The 19,108-nt window shown below is 38.9% G+C and overlaps 3 pseudogenes; 1 reads left to right on the top strand and 2 right to left on the bottom strand.

Annotated features, from left to right (window-relative positions):
* Positions 1-2,163: 2,163 nt before the first annotated feature.
* Positions 2,164-3,138, top strand: LOC149144818 (zinc finger CCCH domain-containing protein 17 pseudogene; annotated as a pseudogene).
* A 5,491-nt stretch (positions 3,139-8,629) lies between these two features.
* On the bottom strand, positions 8,630-9,604 carry LOC149144817 (zinc finger CCCH domain-containing protein 17 pseudogene; annotated as a pseudogene).
* Positions 9,605-14,152: 4,548 nt separating this feature from the next.
* On the bottom strand, positions 14,153-15,127 carry LOC149144816 (zinc finger CCCH domain-containing protein 17 pseudogene; annotated as a pseudogene).
* Positions 15,128-19,108: the final 3,981 nt, after the last annotated feature.

Below are 19,108 nucleotides of genomic sequence, written 5' to 3'. Positions count from 1 at the left end.
TGTTTCCAACCAGTTATGTTTTCATAAGTAAATAAAGAGTTAGCCATCTAGTGTGTGAAGGATTTTATCAAGAGTTTTGAGAGAGCCCTCTCTGATCAAAGAGGCTAAGCTTTGGTCTAAAGATAGGTTGAAATAGTTACATGAGACCATGCTTAGTTGCAGCCCTCAGTACAGGTTTTGTGATAACATTTTGGTGCGTCTGCCGGGAGCTTAAGATTGAATTTCTGAAGGTAGCAGGAGTTCAAATGATTTTCAAGGCTGCAAAACTACCTTGGCGACTCCATTGTTGAAGAATTCAAGGTTTATACATTCATGGTGATTCCACTGGAGTTATGAAAGACCCAGAAGCTGACATTATTTGTTCAAGGTATGCATGCATAGATTTCTCAGGACTTCATGGTTTCCCAAACCATTTTCCCAAGGATGTTTATTTTCTAAAGAATGGTCCAAAATACAACGGAGAAGATTTGAGTTTAACCTTGGATCATATCTCAGATTTTTGTCATTTTACTGAGGTTCTTAGAATTAAACATGAAGATATTTGCATAAGGTTATTTTATGATTCTTTCCAAGGGAAATGCAAACAGTGGGTTGAATGCTTGCCTGCCAAGTCCATTAAGTCATTGCCAGACTTTTGGCTTATGTTCTTGCAGGAATGGATAGATAGGTCAGAGGTGGAAGTAAACTCTCCTTCAGTTGAAGGTTTTAAACAATGGAATAGTGATCATAGTACAGAAGAAACTAATGAATCTTTTTCTTTGTCCTTATCCTCATATCTGAAATCCTTTGACTGCAAGTCAGAGGATAAGATGAAATTTTTTGATGAATTTGCCAAAGATATTGAGAAAGAAATTGAAGGTTTAGAAGGACAAATTCAGGCATACAATCTTCATGATCATGATCATTATTCTCAGAAATATTTTATGGCTGAGCGCAAGGAGACTATGCTGGTTCCCCTCTCTTTTACGTTTGAGGAACTGAACACTGTGGTTGAAGATCAGTTTGCACAGCTGGAAAGTGTCGTGGAAGGACAAGCTGATCATGTGTTTTGGGATCCTATAGCTGATTACATGGAAGAGTTTTATTCTCCAGTGTTTCAGCTTACCTATGAAGATCAGAGACAGTTTCAGTGGCAGCGGTCATTACATTATCACATTGGCTCTAAAATCCGATGCAGTCAAAGACATTTTCAGTGGCAGCTGTCATCTCACTATCACATTGGCGCTGAACTTCGGGACAGGCAAAGAAATCAAATGTCAGATAAAGTAAATGATTGGCTGCATTGGAAGTTTCATATTGATTGAGCTGAAGAAGTTGAAATGGTTAGGGTAGGTAGGTAGGTAAGTTGCAAATAAGCTCAAGGTTGGTTGAGCATTTATTTTTCAGTAGCAGTAGTTTCTTTCTCCTACAGTCGGGCTTGTCAAGCAAATTTTTGTTTGTCACAAATGGGTAAGGCACTGGAGCTGCGTGTTCTTAGCGCACCACAAGGGCACACTATCCCTAGTGGAGCCACTGTTATCACTGAAAATGCAGTTGTCAAAATTTTTTAGCTTGGCTTAAAGATTGGGTGTTTTCGTAGCGCCTGAATTATTTTAGCAGTTTCGCAGCGCTACCTGTTTGCGTGGTTTCGTAGCGTGCTACTAAATTGGGAATTGGTTCGAGTTCTAAGTGAAGGTCCAAATCCTAGCATGCCTATTGTATAGAGTTTTGTTTCCCTCCAGGAATGTTGATGAGAGCAGTGACAGTGTGTCCAAGGAGGCACCCTATGATGATGCAGCTATTGTGGGATTGGCATCAAGTACATTAATGGAGTTATCTCTGAATTCTGGCTCATGGGTGATTTATCTCCTACAAAGAAGAATCCCTCCCCTGGTTACTCTGGTGACATTGAAGTGCAATCAGAAGATCAGTCAAAACCAGTGGAGGGGATTGATGCAAATTTACATTTACTATCAAAATTTCATCTAAGATTTTAATTGATACAACTGGAGATAGTGCGCCATTTAAGGAATGGTTAGACATATTTCTGGATGACACTAGTTCAAACTTTTAAAGTGTGTTAGCTGAGGAGGACACAATTCACACACAGGCAATTGCAAGTATGCAAAAGACGACTGCAGATATCTGCACTCCCATTTTATTGGAGGTTCCGATGTCACTTTCATGACTAAGCTGGTTGGCCACGATAACAAGCCTATTCGAGGAATTGCTTTTCTTTCGCATTTAGGCTCTGCCAAACTCTATTCTGTTGGCCGACATAATAAGCTCATAGCCTGGGACTGCCATACAGGACAGGGAACAAATATCCCCTTAGGCGACGACAGTGGAGTTGGATGCCTTCTAAGTGAAGGTCTGTGGCTTTTTGTCGGCCTTCGTAATGCCGTCAAGGCTTTGAATACCATCAACTTGACAGAGCTATTATTAGACAGCCCTAATGAACAAGCGCATGCTCTGGCGATCGCTGATCAAATGATTTTGGCTGGAACACATGATGGCACCATTTTAGCATGGAAGTTTAATCCTACAACCAATACATTTGACCCTGCAACTTCTCTCACAGGGCATATGTTGCCTGTTGTCTCATTAGTCTCACAGAAAGACAGACTTTACTCTGCCTCTATGGACCACACAATAAAAGTTTGGGACCTGGAAACTTTTCAATGTATCCAAACCTTGAGAAATCACGCATCAGTTGTAATGTCTCTTCTTTGTTGGGACCAATTTCTCTTGTCGTGTTCTTTGGATGGCACAGTGAAGGTTTGGGCTGCTACATCAACTATAGCTCTTGAAGAGATTCACACTCGTATTGAAGAACATGGTGTTCTTGCGCTGTGCATGATGAATGATGAACAAGCCAAACCTATTTTGCTTTGTTCATGCAATGATAAGAGTGTGCGCCTTTATGACTTGCCATCGTTTCATGAACGAGGTAGAGTATTCTCAAGAAATGAAGTGCGAGCACTTCAGATTGGACCTGGTGGATTATTTTTCACTGGTGATGGAATGGAGCATATCATGGTACCGGTGAATGAGGGAGGTCGAGAGCACCATAAGACGGTTATTGAAGTTGGAGCCCAAATCAAATCCAGTTTGGCATTATTGTCGATATTCAGAAATACAGAATTCGTGGTCTCTTAGAAGGCGGCGCATTTGATCATGAGGTGCTGTTGGATGCTCTATATTGCCACGGGGAATGCGCATTAACTGTTTGACAATTTCAGTCTTAGAATTTTCTTTATCGAAATGTAGTGATTAACCGCCAAATGTCAAGTGGCTTTTATGAGGGTTTGATTGCCACAAGGTCGCCACTATTATTGACACCCGGATTGAGATGTGGCGCTTCAGATGGCCATATACATTAGCAAAATCATCAGAATCACAACGACAACTGGAAAGGGAGATTATAAAGTAGATTTTAATAGCTGATGGAGTGAAAGGAGACATTCAAGGGCTAGTATTTATGCGTGATTCGAAAACAACGGGGGATATGAAGATTTTTGTTTCCATTATCATGTTTCGGTTTCTGTTATTGTGTTTTTGGGTTGCCTGAGGCACGCAGAGAGCATCAATGTCAGATTTGCATAATAGTGCCCGGAAGGAGAAGGTTCAGAGTATATCTCAGAGTTCAAATTACAACAGCAAGGGTTTCAATTGTAGATTGAATTGCGCAGAAGATGTGAATTTAAAAGTATCCTGAACATGTTGGCGGTACTGAGGAGGATCCAGAATGTATTATATGTTGATATTTTTACATCTTTCTGTTGTTGTGTGCAGTTAACACCAGGTGCTTTTGTCTGTCTACAACATACAAGAATGACTTTGTGAAATGCAACCCAGGTCAGCAGTGTCTTCTGTATCGTTATACTATGGCAGAGATAGAAGAATTGTTTGTGAGGAAGATGAAAATTTGCTGAACGATACAACATTTTGAAGGATAGGAGGGATCGAAGCTCAATGGGTTTTAGTTTCAACAGAATCCCAATTGCCAGCCAGAGAGGGGATAGTCTGCTAGATAAAAAGTGTAAAATTGGGTAGCTGGACTTCATACATGTTTCATATATGTGAAACGAAACTGAGATTTTTCAGAACCACCCTTCCAGTTTTAACACTCTAGTTTCTAACTAGATGCAACTTGGATGTTTGATGCACGGTTGTGAGCAGCATTCAATATCATTTTGTGCACTCGGACTCCAAAGATTTATGCTAAAATAATTTGACTAGATATTGGATGGTTCTTATAAGATCACCAGGGTTGATAGCTTAGAACAGAATGCTTCATAATTTTCTTGTGAATGCTTAATTTATTTGTGATCATTCCAACAGCATTAGCTGGAGTATTTGACATTTTGAAGATGGCCCCTGGTTGCAATAATGTTAATACAGTGTTATTGGTTCAGTCAACTTCTCAGGTTGCAGAGATCCGATTTGAAGTTGCACCACAGCATCAAAACAATAAAGGAGCTCATAGTGACTCAAATCATAGTCAAAGTAACCAGAGAAAACACAGATTCTCAAGCAGATCATTTACCAACTCAAGATTTATTTGCTACGGAACAAATAGAGGTTATCTACAGCAGTTTCGTAGCGCGCTACGAAACTGCTGTAGGTGATGATTTTAAAAGCGCAGAGCAGCTAGTGTGACACGGTGAGCGGGGGTTTGAGGAAAAGGAACAGATGTCTATCAAAGACCACCTACAGCACATCAGAAACCTAGCATCACACCATACTTGGGGTCATTAAAGGTTTTGGGAGTAGGCTGCTATATTTTAGGAGAATGTTGGGAGACAAAAGGCCGACAAACAGGAACAGCTCCCTATATTTCAGGGCGATGGAAAACATATTATGTTAAGGGCCAACAAACAACTGCAGACACCTTTTCAGCTCATAAAGTTTCCAGCTCATTTGAAAGGTGTGGTGATATGCGGTGTTTGGGAAGAATTAAAGAACAGCAGACTTGTTTTTAAATGATGAAGAGGAATGGAAGACAGGGGACCGTGGATATAGGATGATTAATTTTATCAATTAATAAGCTGTCTTACAGCTAGCATCCGAGACCAGCTTGCTCGGTGAATGCTCCCTTAACATATCTTAGCCATAATGGAAATCATACAGCTGTCCAGCATCCAAGAAAGCATCAAGCCTGCGAGGAGAAAAGAATTAGTGTTTCAGTTTGATTTGGGCTTTATGTAATTACAGCCCAGCATGTTTGTAATTAATGCATTAGTTAGTAGCATGTAGGAATAATTAATAGCCACCTTCGAGGCTCCCCTCATGCTGGAGGAGGATGCTCGAGGTGTTTGAGTTTGCTTGCCTATATATGGGCCAAGGTTAGATGTAGAAAGGGTTGGATACTTAATAGAAAAAGTGTGTTGTTTGGGGCCACTGTAAGACCTTTTTTGACAGTAATAGTAAAACAGAGTTATTCTCTTCTCAAGATTCTCGAAGGATTGTCATGGTCAAATGAAGTGATGATGTGTTATACTTTATGTTATTTTATGGTTTTGTTGTATGCAATCACTCAGAATTCATAATTATATGCTCTGACTTCCTGTGTATACAGCAAGCTATGTGTGGTGGAATATGTTTGACTTGTAATGCTAAGAGCCTTGATTTCTATGAGATCACTGTGTTTTTCTTGTCTACTTGATATTATAGACTCCATAGCCCAATGAGATATCTTTTGGTGTGTTTCCAACTAGTTATGTTTTCATAAGTAAATAAAGAGTTAGCCATCTAGTGTGTGAAGGATTTTATCAAGAGTTTTGAGAGAGCCCTCTCTGATCAAAGAGGCTAATCTTTGGTCTAAAGATAGGTTGAAATAGTTACATGAGACCAAAAATGGCCCTATTACTGTAATAGTAAAACAGAGTTATCCCGGCAGACGCACCAAAATGTTATCACAAAACCAGTACTAGGGACTGCAACCAAGCCAGGTCTCATGTAACTGTTTCAGACCATACTTTAGATTAGGAATTAGCCTTCCTAATCAGAGAGGGCTCTCTCACAACTCTTGACAAAATCCTTCAAACACTAGATGGCTAACTCTTTATTTACTTATGAAAGCATAACTGGTTGGAAACACACCAAAAGATATCTCATTGGGCTATGGAGTCTATAATATCAAGTAGACAAGAAAAACACAGTGAACTCATAGAAATCAAGGCTCTTAGCATTACAAGTCAAACATATTCCACCACACATAGCTTGCTGTATACACAGGAAGTCAGAGCATATAAGTATGAATTCTGAGTGATTGCATACAACAAAACCATAAAATAACATAAGGTATAACACATCATCACTTCATTTGACCATGACAATCCTTCGAGAATCTTGAGAAGAGAAAAACTCTGTTTTACTATTACTGTCAAAAAAGATCTTACAGTGGCCCAAAACAACACACTTTTTCTATTAAGTATCCAACCCTTTCTACATCTAACCTTGGCCCATATATAGGCAAGCAAACTCAAACACCTCGAGCATCCTCCTCCAGCATGAGGGGAGCCTCGAAGGTGGCTATTAATTATTCCTACATGCTACTAACTAATGCATTAATTACAAACATGCTGGGCTGTAATTACATAAAGCCCAAATCAAACTGAAACACTAATTCTTTTCTCCTCGCAGGCTTGATGCTTTCTTGGATGCTGGACAGCTGTATGATTTCCATTATGGCTAAGATATGTTAAGGGAGCATTCACCGAGCAAGCTGGTCTCGGATGCTAGCTGTAAGACAGCTTATTAATTGATAAAATTAATCATCCTATATCCACGGTCCCCTGTCTTCCATTCCTCTTCATCATTTAAAAACAAGTCTGCTGTTCTTTAATTCTTCCCAAACACCGCATATCACCACACCTTTCAAATGAGCTGGAAACTTTATGAGCTGAAAAGGTGTCTGCAGTTGTTTGTTGGCCCTTAACATAATATGTTTTCCATCGCCCTGAAATATAGGGAGCTGTTCCTGTTTGTCGGCCTTTTGTCTCCCAACATTCTCCTAAAATATAGCAGCCTGCTCCCAAAACCTTTAATGACCCCAAGTATGGTGTGATGCCAGGTTTCTGATGTGCTGTAGGTGGTCTTTGATAGACATCTGTTCCTTTTCCTCAAACCCCCGCTCACCGTGTCACACTAGCTGCTCTGCGCTTTTAAAATCATCACCTACAGCAGTTTCGTAGCGCGCTACGAAACTGCTGTAGATAACCTCTATTTGTTCCGTAGCAAATAAATCTTGAGTTGGTAAATGATCTGCTTGAGAATCTGTGTTTTCTCTGGTTACTTTGACTATGATTTGAGTCACTATGAGCTCCTTTATTGTTTTGATGCTGTGGTGCAACTTCAAATCGGATCTCTGCAACCTGAGAAGTTGACTGAACCAATAACACTGTATTAACATTATTGCAACCAGGGGCCATCTTCAAAATGTCAAATACTCCAGCTAATGCTGTTGGAATGATCACAAATAAATTAAGCATTCACAAGAAAATTATGAAGCATTCTGTTCTAAGCTATCAACCCTGGTGATCTTATAAGAACCATCCAATATCTAGTCAAATTATTTTAGCATAAATCTTTGGAGTCCGAGTGCACAAAATGATATTGAATGCTGCTCACAACCGTGCATCAAACATCCAAGTTGCATCTAGTTAGAAACTAGAGTGTTAAAACTGGAAGGGTGGTTCTGAAAAATCTCAGTTTCGTTTCACATATATGAAACATGTATGAAGTCCAGCTACCCAATTTTACACTTTTTATCTAGCAGACTATCCCCTCTCTGGCTGGCAATTGGGATTCTGTTGAAACTAAAACCCATTGAGCTTCGATCCCTCCTATCCTTCAAAATGTTGTATCGTTCAGCAAATTTTCATCTTCCTCACAAACAATTCTTCTATCTCTGCCATAGTATAACGATACAGAAGACACTGCTGACCTGGGTTGCATTTCACAAAGTCATTCTTGTATGTTGTAGACAGACAAAAGCACCTGGTGTTAACTGCACACAACAACAGAAAGATGTAAAAATATCAACATATAATACATTCTGGATCCTCCTCAGTACCGCCAACATGTTCAGGATACTTTTAAATTCACATCTTCTGCGCAATTCAATCTACAATTGAAACCCTTGCTGTTGTAATTTGAACTCTGAGATATACTCTGAACCTTCTCCTTCCGGGCACTATTATGCAAATCTGACATTGATGCTCTCTGCGCGCCTCAGGCAACCCAAAAACACAATAACAGAAACCGAAACATGATAATGGAAACAGAAATCTTCATATCCCCCGTTGTTTTCGAATCACGCATAAATACTAGCCCTTGAATGTCTCCTTTCACTCCATCAGCTATTAAAATCTACTTTATAATCTCCCTTTCCAGTTGTCGTTGTGATTCTGGTGATTTTGCTAATGTATATGGCCATCTGAAGCGCCACATCTCAATCCGGGTGTCAATAATAGTGGCGACCTTGTGGCAATCAAACCCTCATAAAAGCCACTTGACATTTGGCGGTTAATCACTACATTTCGATAAAGAAAATTCTAAGACTGAAATTGTCAAACAGTTAATGCGCATTCCCCGTGGCAATATAGAGCATCCAACAGCACCTCATGATCAAATGCGCCGCCTTCTAAGAGACCACGAATTCTGTATTTCTGAATATCGACAATAATGCCAAACTGGATTTGATTCGGGCTCCAACTTCAATAACCGTCTTATGGTGCTCTCGACCTCCCTCATTCACCGGTACCATGATATGCTCCATTCCATCACCAGTGAAAAATAATCCACCAGGTCCAATCTGAAGTGCTCGCACTTCATTTCTTGAGAATACTCTACCTCGTTCATGAAACGATGGCAAGTCATAAAGGCGCACACTCTTATCATTGCATGAACAAAGCAAAATAGGTTTGGCTTGTTCATCATTCATCATGCACAGCGCAAGAACACCATGTTCTTCAATACGAGTGTGAATCTCTTCAAGAGCTATAGTTGATGTAGCAGCCCAAACCTTCACTGTGCCATCCAAAGAACACGACAAGAGAAATTGGTCCCAACAAAGAAGAGACATTACAACTGATGCGTGATTTCTCAAGGTTTGGATACATTGAAAAGTTTCCAGGTCCCAAACTTTTATTGTGTGGTCCATAGAGGCAGAGTAAAGTCTGTCTTTCTGTGAGACTAATGAGACAACAGGCAACATATGCCCTGTGAGAGAAGTGGCAGGGTCAAATGTATTGGTTGTAGGATTAAACTTCCATGCTAAAATGGTGCCATCATGTGTTCCAGCCAAAATCATTTGATCAGCGATCGCCAGAGCATGCGCTTGTTCATTAGGGCTGTCTAATAATAGCTCTGTCAAGTTGACGGTATTCAAAGCCTTGACGGCATTACGAAGGCCGACAAAAAGCCACGGACCTTCACTTAGAAGGCATCCAACTCCACTGTCGTCGCCTAAGGGGATATTTGTTCCCTGTCCTGTATGGCAGTCCCAGGCTATGAGCTTATTATGTCGGCCAACAGAATAGAGTTTGGCAGAGCCTAAATGCGAAAGAAAAGCAATTCCTCGAATAGGCTTGTTATCGTGGCCAACCAGCTTAGTCATGAAAGTGACATCGGAACCTCCAATAAAATGGGAGTGCAGATATCTGCAGTCGTCTTTTGCATACTTGCAATTGCCTGTGTGTGAATTGTGTCCTCCTCAGCTAACACACTTTAAAAGTTTGAACTAGTGTCATCCAGAAATATGTCTAACCATTCCTTAAATGGCGCACTATCTCCAGTTGTATCAATTAAAATCTTAGATGAAATTTTGATAGTAAATGTAAATTTGCATCAATCCCCTCCACTGGCTTTGACTGATCTTCTGATTGCACTTCAATGTCACCAGAGTAACCAGGGGAGGGATTCTTCTTTGTAGGAGATAAATCACCCATGAGCCAGAATTCAGAGATAACTCCATTAATGTACTTGATGCCAATCCCACAATAGCTGCATCATCATAGGGTGCCTCCTTGGACACACTGTCACTGCTCTCATCAACATTCCTGGAGGGAAACAAAACTCTATACAATAGGCATGCTAGGATTTGGACCTTCACTTAGAACTCGAACCAATTCCCAATTTAGTAGCACGCTACGAAACCACGCAAACAAGCAGCGCTGCGAAACTGCTAAAATAATTCAGGCGCTGCGAAAACACCCAATCTTTAAGCCAAGCTAAAAATTTTTGACAACTGCATTTTCAGTGATAACTCTGTTTTTGACAGTAATAGTAATCCCTAGTACTGAATCATTCATCTTATCTGACATTTGAGTCCTTTGGCTGTGCTTGAAACAAAAATAAATCAGATACTGAAGTAACTGAGGCGGCATGAGGTGTAACTGTTCTTCAACATGAAAATATAACTGGAAGCCGCCTGAACAGTAAATCTTATCCATGTATTCAGCTATAGGGTCAAAAAACACATGGTTAGTTTGCTGATTCTCAAAACTTTCTGTATCTTTAGACAACTTATCTTCAGCCACACCAAATTTATTTGATATACTATCCAACTGCCTATCTGAATGATGCTCACAAACAATGTAATTTTCCTCACTACTATGATCATTACTTGAAGTAAGCTGCTGTAAGGAATTACAAAATTGAGCAAGCTTTTCCTCTGCCTGAGGGTCATAGAAAATTTCCTCCAATATCTCTTCTTGCTGGGTGCAATCAATTTCACCTTCATCATGATCTGAAGCCAGACCAATCTGCTGTATCTCTACATCAATATCAAAGGATGAAACATGGGTTTCACAACTAAACCCCTGCTGCTCCTCATGCTGTGCTTCATGGAGTATTATACCTTCTCCTTGATGCTGAAAAACATTGCTATGAAGAGCCTCTAAAATTTCTTCATCTGTAAATTCATCATCATCATAACAATCCTCCAAGTACTGAATAAGATTCAAAGAATGTCTACAGCAATCTTTGAGCAGCAATAAAGAAGGATAACATTCTTTATACATTTCACAGAACGCATCATGGAAATCAGCAAGAGAAGATAATGAATCATTTTCCAAACTTTTATACCAAGACCATGCTTCTTCTTCTAAAGTAGCCATAAACATCCTCATGAGACAATCTTCAGGGAAATGAACCTTAAGACTGCGTACATGTATGTGAAACTTAACCAAATGGAGAGCAGCATCATCCTTCTTTTCATCTTTGAATATTGGAAGATCATCCAACCAATCAACCTTTGGCATAGGATTTGGAAAACCAGGGATATGAGACCGATTCATAGGAGCATACCTGGCATTCTTTCTTGCAGTGAAATCCATCTTGAAACTTCATCAAGCTACTGATCTTCTAGCAGTGGAGTCACCTTCTAATTTGTTCTTTGATGTGTGGACTCCCGGCAGACGCACCAAAATGTTATCACAAAACCTGTACTGAGGGCTGCAACTAAGCATGGTCTCATGTAACTATTTCAACCTATCTTTAGACCAAAGATTAGCCTCTTTGATCAGAGAGGGCTCTCTCAAAACTCTTGATAAAATCCTTCACACACTAGATGGCTAACTCTTTATTTACTTATGAAAACATAACTGGTTGGAAACACACCAAAAGATATCTCATTGGGCTATGGAGTCTATAATATCAAGTAGACAAGAAAAACACAGTGATCTCATAGAAATCAAGGCTCTTAGCATTACAAGTCAAACATATTCCACCACACATAGCTTGCTGTATACACAGGAAGTCAGAGCATATAATTATGAATTCTGAGTGATTGCATACAACAAAACCATAAAATAACATAAAGTATAACGCATCATCACTTCATTTGACCATGACAATCCTTCGAGAATCTTGAGAAGAGAATAACTCTGTTTTACTATTACTGTCAAAAAAGGTCTTACAGTGGCCCCAAACAACACACTTTTTCTATTAAGTATCCAACCCTTTCTACATCTAACCTTGGCCCATATATAGGCAAGCAAACTCAAACACCTCGAGCATCCTCCTCCAGCATGAGGGGAGCCTCGAAGGTGGCTATTAATTATTCCTACATGCTACTAACTAATGCATTAATTACAAACATGCTGGGCTGTAATTACATAAAGCCCAAATCAAACTGAAACACTAATTCTTTTCTCCTCGCAGGCTTGATGCTTTCTTGGATGCTGGACAGCTGTATGATTTCCATTATGGCTAAGATATGTTAAGGGAGCATTCACCGAGCAAGCTGGTCTCGGATGCTAGCTGTAAGACAGCTTATTAATTGATAAAATTAATCATCCTATATCCACGGTCCCCTGTCTTCCATTCCTCTTCATCATTTAAAAACAAGTCTGCTGTTCTTTAATTCTTCCCAAACACCGCATATCACCACACCTTTCAAATGAGCTGGAAACTTTATGAGCTGAAAAGGTGTCTGCAGTTGTTTGTTGGCCCTTAACATAATATGTTTTCCATCACCCTGAAATATAGGGAGCTGTTCCTGTTTGTCGGCCTTTTGTCTCCCAACATTCTCCTAAAATATAGCAGCCTGCTCCCAAAACCTTTAATGACCCCAAGTATGGTGTGATGCCAGGTTTCTGATGTGCTGTAGGTGGTCTTTGATAGACATCTGTTCCTTTTCCTCAAACCCCCGCTCACCGTGTCGCACTAGCTGCTCTGCGCTTTTAAAATCATCACCTACAGCAGTTTCGTAGCGCGCTACGAAACTGCTGTAGATAACCTCTATTTGTTCCGTAGCAAATAAATCTTGAGTTGGTAAATGATCTGCTTGAGAATCTGTGTTTTCTCTGGTTACTTTGACTATGATTTGAGTCACTATGAGCTCCTTTATTGTTTTGATGCTGTGGTGCAACTTCAAATCGGATCTCTGCAACCTGAGAAGTTGACTGAACCAATAACACTGTATTAACATTATTGCAACCAGGGGCCATCTTCAAAATGTCAAATACTCCAGCTAATGCTGTTGGAATGATCACAAATAAATTAAGCATTCACAAGAAAATTATGAAGCATTCTGTTCTAAGCTATCAACCCTGGTGATCTTATAAGAACCATCCAATATCTAGTCAAATTATTTTAGCATAAATCTTTGGAGTCCGAGTGCACAAAATGATATTGAATGCTGCTCACAACCGTGCATCAAACATCCAAGTTGCATCTAGTTAGAAACTAGAGTGTTAAAACTGGAAGGGTGGTTCTGAAAAATCTCAGTTTCGTTTCACATATATGAAACATGTATGAAGTCCAGCTACCCAATTTTACACTTTTTATCTAGCAGACTATCCCCTCTCTGGCTGGCAATTGGGATTCTGTTGAAACTAAAACCCATTGAGCTTCGATCCCTCCTATCCTTCAAAATGTTGTATCGTTCAGCAAATTTTCATCTTCCTCACAAACAATTCTTCTATCTCTGCCATAGTATAACGATACAGAAGACACTGCTGACCTGGGTTGCATTTCACAAAGTCATTCTTGTATGTTGTAGACAGACAAAAGCACCTGGTGTTAACTGCACACAACAACAGAAAGATGTAAAAATATCAACATATAATACATTCTGGATCCTCCTCAGTACCGCCAACATGTTCAGGATACTTTTAAATTCACATCTTCTGCGCAATTCAATCTACAATTGAAACCCTTGCTGTTGTAATTTGAACTCTGAGATATACTCTGAACCTTCTCCTTCCGGGCACTATTATGCAAATCTGACATTGATGCTCTCTACGCGCCTCAGGCAACCCAAAAACACAATAACAGAAACCGAAACATGATAATGGAAACAGAAATCTTCATATCCCCCGTTGTTTTCGAATCACGCATAAATACTAGCCCTTGAATGTCTCCTTTCACTCCATCAGCTATTAAAATCTACTTTATAATCTCCCTTTCCAGTTGTCGTTTTGATTCTGATGATTTTGCTAATGTATATGGCCATCTGAAGCGCCACATCTCAATCCGGGTGTCAATAATAGTGGCGACCTTGTGGCAATCAAACCCTCATAAAAGCCACTTGACATTTGGCGGTTAATCACTACATTTCGATAAAGAAAATTCTAAGACTGAAATTGTCAAATAGTTAATGCGCATTCCCCGTGGCAATATAGAGCATCCAACAGCACCTCATGATCAAATGCGCCGCCTTCTAAGAGACCACGAATTCTGTATTTCTGAATATCGACAATAATGCCAAACTGGATTTGATTCGGGCTCCAACTTCAATAACCGTCTTATGGTGCTCTCGACCTCCCTCATTCACCGGTACCATGATATGCTCCATTCCATCACCAGTGAAAAATAATCCACCAGGTCCAATCTGAAGTGCTCGCACTTCATTTCTTGAGAATACTCTACCTCGTTCATGAAACGATGGCAAGTCATAAAGGCGCACACTCTTATCATTGCATGAACAAAAAAAAATAGGTTTGGCTTGTTCATCATTCATCATGCACAGTGCAAGAACACCATGTTCTTCAATACGAGTGTGAATCTCTTCAAGAGCTATAGTTGATGTAGCAGCCCAAACCTTCACTGTGCCATCCAAAGAACACGACAAGAGAAATTGGTCCCAACAAAGAAGAGACATTACAACTGATGCGTGATTTCTCAAGGTTTGGATACATTGAAAAGTTTCCAGGTCCCAAACTTTTATTGTGTGGTCCATAGAGGCAGAGTAAAGTCTGTCTTTCTGTGAGACTAATGAGACAACAGGCAACATATGCCCTGTGAGAGAAGTGGCAGGGTCAAATGTATTGGTTGTAGGATTAAACTTCCATGCTAAAATGGTGCCATCATGTGTTCCAGCCAAAATCATTTGATCAGCGATCGCCAGAGCATGCGCTTGTTCATTAGGGCTGTCTAATAATAGCTCTGTCAAGTTGACGGTATTCAAAGCCTTGACGGCATTACGAAGGCCGACAAAAAGCCACGGACCTTCACTTAGAAGGCATCCAACTCCACTGTCGTCGCCTAAGGGGATATTTGTTCCCTGTCCTGTATGGCAGTCCCAGGCTATGAGCTTATTATGTCGGCCAACAGAATAGAGTTTGGCAGAGCCTAAATGCGAAAGAAAAGCAATTCCTCGAATAGGCTTGTTATCGTGGCCAACCAGCTTAGTCATGAAAGTGACATCGGAACCTCCAATAAAATGGGAGTGCAGATATCTGCAGTCGTCTTTTGCATACTTGCAATTTCCTGTGTGTGAATTGTGTCCTCCTCAGCTAACACACTTTAAAAGTTTGAACTAGTGTCATCCAGAAATATGTCTAACCATTCCTTAAATGGCGCACTATCTCCAGTTGTATCAATTAAAATCTTAGATGAAATTTTGATAGTAAATGTAAATTTGCATCAATCCCCTCCACTGGCTTTGACTGATCTTCTGATTGCACTTCAATGTCACCAGAGTAACCAGGGGAGGGATTCTTCTTTGTAGGAGATAAATCACCCATGAGCCAGAATTCAGAGATAACTCCATTAATGTACTTGATGCCAATCCCACAATAGCTGCATCATCATAGGGTGCCTCCTTGGACACACTGTCACTGCTCTCATCAACATTCCTGAAGGGAAACAAAACTCTATACAATAGGCATGCTAGGATTTGGACCTTCACTTAGAACTCGAACCAATTCCCAATTTAGTAGCACGCTACGAAACCACGCAAACAGGCAGCGCTGCGAAACTGCTAAAATAATTCAGGCGCTACGAAAACACCCAATCTTTAAGCCAAGCTAAAAAATTTTGACAACTGCATTTTCGGTGATAACAACACCTATAAGTTACATGTCGATGATATGTTTGATGAAATGCCTATCATGGCTTGTAGTGGTTTGGTTAAGGCCTTGATCAACTGTTTACTTTTGCATCATTGTTTCCCTGTACTTTACTTAATTTTGAGCTTTCATTCCATTCTGGGCAATGTCATGGGATCTAAGCCTAAAAAAGTGGCTCAAATCCTGGAGTCGTTGGCACATAACTGGTAATTTTCATCCATAGTCACTGGCATGCAAGCCTATGAGAGAGACTTTAGGTCTATAGCCACCCCCTTTCCCATAGCATGAGAGTGACTAAGCCTTAAATTGTCCAGAACAATAGTGCGACCTAGGGACAGGCTGTCTAAGTGGATGACTTGCCTTCTAAGGGTTCTGTTGATGGTGTTGGATGGTAATATGTGATGTTCCATCAATTCCACTTCCTTAAGGTCACCTAGGAGGTTGAATCTAATCATAGTAGCCTCTTGTCTCATGTTTACCCTAGTTGGCATGGTTACTTGGGTGGATGTGGGAGGAGAGTGTTACTGAGCATGGTTCTATTATTAATGATTTTTGTGTGGTTACAACTTACCCAAATAACCTATGGTTATGATTGTGGTCTACACCTCCCTAAATGTATTCATTTCAAGGTCCTTGTTCAAACCATATTATAATAATTAACTACAAATGTAACCAAGAGAAGTTTAGTGAGTAATGTACCTTTAGTCTTCTTTTAAGCCTATTTTAATTTTAAAAATCGTTGAGAAAATAAATCCTTGACTATACCATTCAAATTTGGTTTTACCTATTTTGGTTTATATGGTCAAAATATCTTTTGTGATGGTGTGAATGCTTTAGTTATTCCTCTGTATGCTTGTGACAAATCTGGTTTAAATTGTTTGTTCTGATTTAATTAATTTCTAGCTATGATAACCATTTAGTATACGTTGGTGTGGATTATAAGAGTTAAATTACATTATCAATAGAATATTTTTTTGTGGAGTGTTGGTGTGGGTTTTGAAGCCAATTTCCAGTGAGTTGGATCATTGAGCGTAAGAATTATTGTGTGTGGTGTCATTTACATATGGTAGCTTTCAATTTCACTTTAACCATTCACAATTCAATTACCCATAGCTCGTTACCTTTTTCTTTGAATTGTGGATTCATTAGATGGTTTTTGAGTGCAATGTTGGGTTTCCCACAGCATCCATAAACTCCATCTCAAAGAACGATTTCTCTTCATTAGATTGTGGGCTTAGTAATCGATGTTTATTATTAATTGACAAATATATTTATTCGTTGGTTAATTATAATGATTTAGCACAATCCCAAACTGCTTTATTGATGACAATTACCTTCCTTTTGTTTTGTTTGTTGATCTCAGTTCGAAAAAAAAATTCAGAGATGCATTTGCTAAGTTTTATCCCACGATTGTATCATGATATCATGGATGTAGCCAAAATCAGAGGGATTGTTGAGAATAACAAACACGTTCTTGAGGTAACTCTTACCTCTAGCTCAAGATTGTTTCATGCTTTTGAAAAGAGAGAAATCGATATTGTAGGGATTTTAACGTATTTCAATTAGCAATGTATGTCCATATTATAAATCTCTAAAAGATCTGATGGTTTCTTACATATTTTTGGGATTGGCATTAGACATCCTCTTTGCATTGTTTTAATTATTTTCCTATAAAATTCCATCTACATTATCCTTCCATGGTTTTTTATATCTTTTCAAAACTGGCATTTATATATCCCCTTTATGTTGTTTGTCTTCTTTTTCTGTCTAAACTTTCATTTTTCTCTCCCTCCTTAAAGCTTTTGCATTCAAAAATCTATTTTCTTCTTCTTATTGATTTTGTTTTGTTTCTTAAATTGTTTCCTAAGGTTCAACTTTCTCTAAGTTTTTTAGTTTGACATGTTTTCTTTTGGCTCTGTTCAAATCGAACAATAATTCGGCTCATCTGAAAAATACACGTGGGAATTCATGAATTTTGAGCCCATTGTGAACAAACAAAAGTATGCAAGGACCATTCTTTTGATCTCATCTAAATAAAAAACTATTACAAAGAGTCTGGTGAAGAGAAATTTCCAATTTATTTTCATGATAATCATGTACTCATTCATGCAACTTGCAAGCCTAATTAATTATCATCTTGTAAATTTCTTTAGACATGAAGAATGCCTTAGACTATCCCAGCAAGGGAGTTGCAACTAGAGTGAATTCCAGTAAGAAATGTTACAAATTCAGCTAACTGTAATGTTTTTAACTAGGCTATTGTGATGCTTATGACAAAGGTTTCTCTTAGGGAATATCGTTCTCCATATTTGAACAAATGTCGGTGGAGACCTAGTGACATAAGAAGTAGTTGGTGTGTATTCTTTGATTGAATTCTCTGTATATATTAAGTGTTGTACTCTATACAAAAGTAAAAACAAATATCCATATAGATTGTAGTATAATCTCTGAAGAAATACAACAGTTTCAACTATGTTTATTTTTGTTATTTTAAGATTTTCACAACTTGACATTCTCTTTAGACCACCATATGTTGGGAGAGGATCTTCAGTTTATCCCATGTGTCGTAATGGTGGTGATGCAGTAGTGATCTTTACCACTAAGGAAATTACCTTGTACTTAGTTGATGACAGAATTAGTTAATCTTATTTCTATGAATGGTTTTTACCATAATGAATATGGCCTTATTGTCTTTTCATGTGTCTTTTGTTCCATAAAAGATAACAAATTTCTAACATGTTTTATTAGATACTGACTTCTTGTCAATGTGCCAACTATAAAAAACTTCCAATACAAAAAGGAAAATTTCTTATATGTTTTATTAAACACTAAAATTTTTGATATGTTTTATTCGCCTTGAATTTGTGAGATATTTTTCAAAGTCCCCAGTGCCACCAGCTTCAGTTGTACCTGTAATACCAATTGAACTCTCCTTCCTCATAAACACCAAATGATTTAATCATCACTGCTATAATGGCAGAAAGAGGCTTTATTATAATATATTGAACAATGCCAAATTTAACAACTTGGAAGAACCACTTCCCAAGCCTATGAGACTTAAAAAAATAATTCAGAGGGAAGGGTTGCTTTACAAATCCCTTTTCATAAAAAAATTCCAATAGGGGTGTTGTGGCATTTGAATTCCCCTGCCCCTTCATGAACTCAATAGTTCTTTCCTCCCCATCCAATTAATCTATGATATATCTTCCAAAATAATACATGGAAAAGAATTCATAGCAATTTTGTTTAATTTCGACATCAACTTCAATTGTAGGTTTAGCTAATGAGGAAAATGATTCAAATAAATATTCTTGTAAGCTAATAGA

The sequence above is a fragment of the Pinus tabuliformis genome, chromosome X (genome assembly GCF_031772625.1).
Source record: "Pinus tabuliformis cultivar Carrire ecotype Pingquan chromosome X, CPIR1, whole genome shotgun sequence".
In the NCBI taxonomy this organism is placed as follows: Eukaryota; Viridiplantae; Streptophyta; class Pinopsida; order Pinales; family Pinaceae; genus Pinus; species Pinus tabuliformis.
The sequence above is the reverse complement of the archived record's forward strand: the minus strand, read 5'-3'. Positions and strand labels throughout refer to the sequence as shown.